Here is a 6,140-nt window from a genome sequence, read left to right as displayed (position 1 = left end):
AGGTCTCAGTTTGCAGAGAGTCAACCTAATGAAGGTCCAAGGCAGTCATGGGAGTACATGTGAGCTGAGGAACCTCAACACTGCAACTGAAATGCTTTCTTTGAGATTTGTATAGGTCCTCAGTAAAGTATGACACCAAGTTATCAGTAGATTTTTATCTTCACACCATACCGCAGGTGCAAAAGTGTAACCGCCGTTTTACAGCCCAGGAAGAGAGGTCTGGCTAAACTCTGCTTGGTTCAGCATTACATGGGAGGGTGGCAGCAAAGCAGGGGCCATAATCCTTCTCCTGTGAACTGTGGACCGAGTATCTTCCCTAGTGACAGTGACGTTGAGCTCTCTGCAAGGCTTGGATATCAACGGCAGGATTTTCCTTGTGGTGTTTTGCATGATCCTTGCCAAGCAAGGTGTAAGCCTGTGTCTGTCGCACAGGTTCGCCATCCACTACCCGTACATCATTGCTTTCCTGAGGTTGAGGTGTTGCTACCTAAGTGAGCACAGGTAACTGGCAGCAATCATTGCACGTGCCTCACGCAGTTATAGGGGGCAGACACACAAATAAAGCTGGCGTATATTCGCTTTGGGATACACATCAGGCACCAAGAATCCTTACTCAGGAGGCAAAATGACTTTTTTTTTTTTTTTCCCCAACATTGGCAAGTCCCACTGTCCAGCAGGCCTGCAAATAAGGCCATCGTCCCTAATATTTTTTGGGAATGTTAATGTGGAGCAAGCAGAGCATCCAGTGGACTCCCTGGGGATGGGTCTCAGCGTCTCTGAAAAATGCCAGCCTTACCCACAAAGCCTGAGTAGATGCCTGCTTTGAGCTGCTCATGCTTGAACGTTTTGGCCTCTTCATATTTTTAGGAACAAAATAAACAATTTCTAGCAAAGGCACTTGATGCCAGCTCATTTGTCCTATGGTACTGACACTCTGGTTACAAGAAAGAAAAGCAAGCAAATATAGCCCCCTGCTTTTCTGCAGCATGGCCGCTCTTGGGACATGTTGTTCCTTGTAGGATTAGGAGCAAAAACCATGTAACGTTCCTAATTAAGGAAATGCCACCAGGAAGGCCTTGGTTGCCAGTAATCCCAGTCTGGCTGGGAAAGTTTCTGCCATTTCTAAGCAGTGCCTCTGATGGCTTGATAAAAGCCGTTTGCAAACTGGCGATGGGTTGCTACCTCTAAAGCTTTTGTGGAGATGAGTAAGTCAGGACTGAGCAAGCACAAGTTCCCAAAGCACTCCATGTCACACGGGAACCGCAGCATTGACTTTGGCCTCTTTTGTCGTCCCTGGTGTGGTTCCTAACTCTTGGAAAAATCCTTTAATTAACTCAATTTCTCTTGTCAAGTGATAATTTTCTGTAGGGAGAAGACAACCACTGAGCCACAGTCAGGAATTTACCTTTTCCTGCTTCTACCTGTCCTCAAAAGCAGGCATCCATCTGCAGCAGCCACAGCATCTCTTGTAGGAACTGCTTTGTGGGGACATCCCACAGCCCAAATGTGGCTCTTCTTGGGTGCCACCATGACAGCATGTCATCCCGAGTCACCCAGGCAACAGCAACAGTGGCTCAGAGGAATGTCTCCAAGCTGTCTCTGCTGCTTCCACCCAAAATGGGCACAACACTAGGGGTAGATATGCACCATGGCTGAGAAACCTTGGAGCCAGCAGTGCCATAGCCTGAGTTATGGTGAGAAAAGCCAGAGAGTTTCCTGCTCAGGTTAATCTGCCTCCACTGTTCACCACTGCAGCAGATTATATCTTCTCTACGGAGCATGCACCAATGGAGACTGACCCACACTGTTCTCATATACATTTCTTCTGTTTGCCTCCTTACATAACTCGCCCTGAATATCAGTTCTCCCAGGATTTAGGGTCCCCTTGTCCTGTTGGACTATTGCAGCAGTTCAAGGGGCATCAGGTGGGAAGAGGGTTTGGAAGACTCCCATCCTCTCAAGCTGCCCTGCCAGCAATTTTGGTATCTGCCCTAGTTCTAAACACAACCATGAGGGACTCCAGCTCCTACTAGAAATGGCCCCAGCCCAAAAGAAGAAAAATTAACCACAGACTTTGAGGAAAGCCGTCTTTAGCTGCTTAGACACTGTGGTGATGCAGACAACACCACTCCCTATCCTGGTACTGATTATCAGACCCTTTCCCTTCGGGCAAGCACAGCATCTAACCTTCCCTGCCCTCCTGCCCTCACTGCTGGACCTCACACTGGTCATGCAGAACTACCGTGTTTTCTATCCAGATCCCTCCACCCAAGGGCGCAAGCCCGGCTCTGCTGCTTGTGCGGGAGACCAGCCCAGGGCCACGAGATGAGGAAATTAACGTCAGCTAGAAGACACTTGCTGTTGTAAGAGGGGTGTGGTGCCCCAGATGTGTTTGGTCAAAGGCAGGAAATCCAGACGTGCACAAGGAAGCAGTAAGATTGGCACTCTGTTGTCAATTTTGCCTGAATTTATACCCAAGACCAGCGTGGCAGGAGGTGAAATTAGTTATTTTTTTGCAAAACAAGCTGTTGACTGCAACCAACATTAGCTTTATTTTACCCTGGTCCTCCCTCAGGCTATGACTGTGCTTACTTGGATGTAAAGTTTAGAGACACAAATGTTCATGACAGGTCAGTGGATGTGGCTGTTCTACCTATGGAGAGAATGATGCTAGATGGAGCTGGGTGAGTCCCTGTTGGTGAGCAGACAGGCATCTGCTCATCAGGCCCAGCAGAACAGGCAGAACTGGAGCTGGGTGAGCAGCCACCTGGCAACTGGGAGATCTGGGTTTATGGGAGCACAATTTCCATCACTTCGTGCAGCAGATCATCTCTTATCAAGCTGTGTCATTTTTATAGAGAAGTCAACAAAGCCTAGTGGTAACTGCTAGTAATTAGCTGGCAACCGGCTTGTCAGTGCAAGTACCTGATTGCAAATACTTCTCGGTCTGCACTCAGATTATTTTCCAGTAACGTGTCTCTCCAAGAGCAGTTCCCAGCTGTTGCTTCTGGCAACCACATTGAGCTGCGTTTTTTTCCCAGCCGTTGCTGTGCTGCTTTCTTAAGAATATCTTGCTTTTGGTTGACCAACTTTCCACATTACTGGAAGGTTCACTTTTGACCAAGTATCTCAGCAAAGGCTGCCAAGGGAGCAGAGCAGACACAGAAAGGTTTAGGCATGGAAAAACACATGGGTAAATGATGGGAAGCCGGGGAAGCTGGTGAAGTCAACACGAAGCTGATGCACGTGGGGAAAACCAGTCCCGGGGGGTATATGATGGAAGTCTATAAAATCCAGAGAGGCCTGGAGACGATGGCAGGGGCTGACTGATCCCAGATGGGACACAAGGTGCCAAGGGAAAGCTCACAGCATGCAGGAGGTGACTCTGCACCCAGCAGCTTTGCATCCTTGCTGCCAGGGAAACCCTGTGCAAGCCAAGGGAGGAGATCTGATAGCCACTGAAGAGTTAAACACACCAGGGTCAGGAAATCCCCCAAGCAGAAAATAGTTGGAGGGTGGAAAAGTATATGGGGGTGGAGAAGTATCAGATAAGTTTGGCATTTCTGCCTATTGAATGTGAGATGCTTAGGGCTGCCTTAGGAGAGTGGGGCATGAGGGGTCAGGGAGCAGCCAGCACTGCACATAGGTTTGGGAGGTAGGAGAATGGCCCCCGAGATATGGAATTGGGCCAAGATGCCAAGCAGAGCCACCGTCAGCCTCACACTCAGTGCATGAGAATCGAAAGTCAGTGTTAAATAAGGTATTATTTCAGCAATTTTGTTTCTGCCTATATGTGCACAGAGCCTGCTGATGCCTGACTGCCCATCACCCATCATCATACCTCACTGGGTTACCATTAGGCTTGACTTCTTAAGAAAAGAAAACACTTCAGCTCCCTCCTTGCTTGCAGGGACTTTCCAAAGAAACCACTGTCAGAACCAGCTTAGGCAATTCCAGGATTTCCAGTAGGAAACTGAACCCTCTGAGGTCAGTCAGGAGCCAGCACTTCTGTCCTGCCAGCAGTCTTAAAACTCAGCAGCCCAAAAACTCAGCAGCCTCAGGCAGGATGGGATGGGGAGAGGCTGCTGCAGGCAGAGATCAGCCCCAAGCAAGAACATGTTCACTCTCTGCTCTCTGAGCTTGCTTTGGGCATTGCCAGTTATCAGGAAGATATAAATTCCTTTCTTGCAAAACAGTTGTGGTTTTATTAGTGGTCTGGCTGAAACGCAGTGGCTGATCATGCGAATGCATCAAAAGCATTTCACTGGAAAGGAAAAGAAATGTCCTGTGGAAATGTCCTGTAATCCTCCTTAATTTACTGATAAAACATAGCCATGGGGCTTCTGTCATATGGCAGCAGTAAAGAACACCTTTCTTCTAACAACAGAAAAGATCTGTGTTAGAGTGAGAGAAAGTGCAAGACCCTGAAGGCTGTTCTGCTCTCCTGGCATCCCACCACGGTGTCATCTCCAAGTCCTAACCAAATCTCCTGTAACTTATAACAGATGCACATACACCCTCACCCCTCACTAGTGCAGTGGCATACTCTCAACCTGGGGCTTTAAAACAAAGACAGATTCAATTCACTGGATTTGCTTTAATTGGCAAGATTTGAGGTGCAAAAACCAGCAGTAGATGGAGCACAAGTCAAATTTGTAGGAGCACAAACCTCTCCTTTGCTCTGGCTGCAGAGCTAACTGAGGGCTAGCCTCTCAAAGCAGCCCAGGGAACACACACTTAGGGGTTGTGGAGCAGGGAATGGAAAGTAAAAGGGCTGGAAGGAACGTCCTATAAGGAGCGGTAGAGGACTTCAGGTTTATCTAATTTGGAGAAAGGGAGGCTGAGGGGCGACCTCATTGCTCCCTACAGCTTCCTGAGGAGGGGAAGCCAGGAGGGAGATGCTGAGATCTTCTCCCTGGTACCCAGTGACAGGACGTGTGGGAATGGTTCAAAGCTGCACCAGGGTAGGTTTAAGCTGGACATTAGAAAGCATTTGTTTACCAAGAGGGTGGTCACACACTGGAACAGGCTTCCTAGAGAGGTGGTCGACACCCCAAGCCTGGCAGTGTTTCAGAGGCATTTGGAAAATGCCCTGAAAAACATGCATTAACTTGGTCAGCCCTGAATTGCTCAGGCAGTTGGGCTACACAGTCATTGTAGGTCCCTTCCAACTGAAATAGTCTATTCTATTCTAGGCATTATGGTCAGAGCTGCCAGTCTGAGGTTTCTCTTTAAGGAATAAACATGCCGGTTCTGCAGCCCAAATAGCTGTAGTCCTCTGGTCTAGGGAGTTTGAAAAGCTCTGAGCAGGTCACCTGCAAAACTGCAGGTCTGTGCTCCTTCCAGCTTCAGGGGCTGAATGAGCCTTAAAACACTTCAGGGTTTTATCTCAATGAGTTCCTTTCAACCTGGCATCTCAGGCATAACAAAAAGTAAATTACTTATTAGTTCTGAGTTTTCATCCTTTTTTAAAGAAAAGAGATGCTGCCTACTGCCCGTGATGGGATGGGCAAGACCATAGGCAGCACTGCTTCCAGGTAGCTGTTCCTGGGAAGCACCGCTCCGACTCTGCAGGATGATTCTTGGCAGGACTTCTGCTTTCCTCATCTACCCATGCATGTCAAAAACAAGGCTGCTTGAGTTCAAAATGCTACTGGGTACAGGCAGAATGCAGGATTCGAGTGACCTCAGCAAGCAGCTGAATGATAACATGAGCCACTACCAATCTTGCTCTGCGGTGATGAGTGGTGCAGACTCTGCAGCTCCCCAGCATGTCCCACTCCTAGCCGACCACCACAGGAGCAGGACTAACACGATGAGATGCTGCTCCCTTTCCCACCACTCTCTCCCATGCAGCCGGCATGCTTTGAGCCCGCTCACCTCTGCCGAGAAGGAGCAGCTAGGGCAGGCAGCAGAGTGCTTCGGAAGTCACTTAGCACCTGCCTCACCCCTAGAGCATGTTTATTCATCCGCTACTCTTAGCAGTCTAAAAGCACTTTATAAAAGCGGCCAGCATGATGCCATGGTGTCCCCGGCCAAGACATCCCATCACCTTGCCAGCCTGTCCCTCACTCTCCTGTGTTTAATCCCATTTTAAATGCTCCCTTGAAATGCACCCACAGGCACTGCTTTTACAGCTG

This window comes from Charadrius vociferus, unplaced genomic scaffold, assembly GCF_000708025.1.
Source record: "Charadrius vociferus isolate BGI_N301 unplaced genomic scaffold, ASM70802v2 scaffold37, whole genome shotgun sequence".
Taxonomy (NCBI): domain Eukaryota; kingdom Metazoa; phylum Chordata; class Aves; order Charadriiformes; family Charadriidae; genus Charadrius; species Charadrius vociferus.
The sequence above is the reverse complement of the archived record's forward strand: the minus strand, read 5'-3'. Positions refer to the sequence as shown.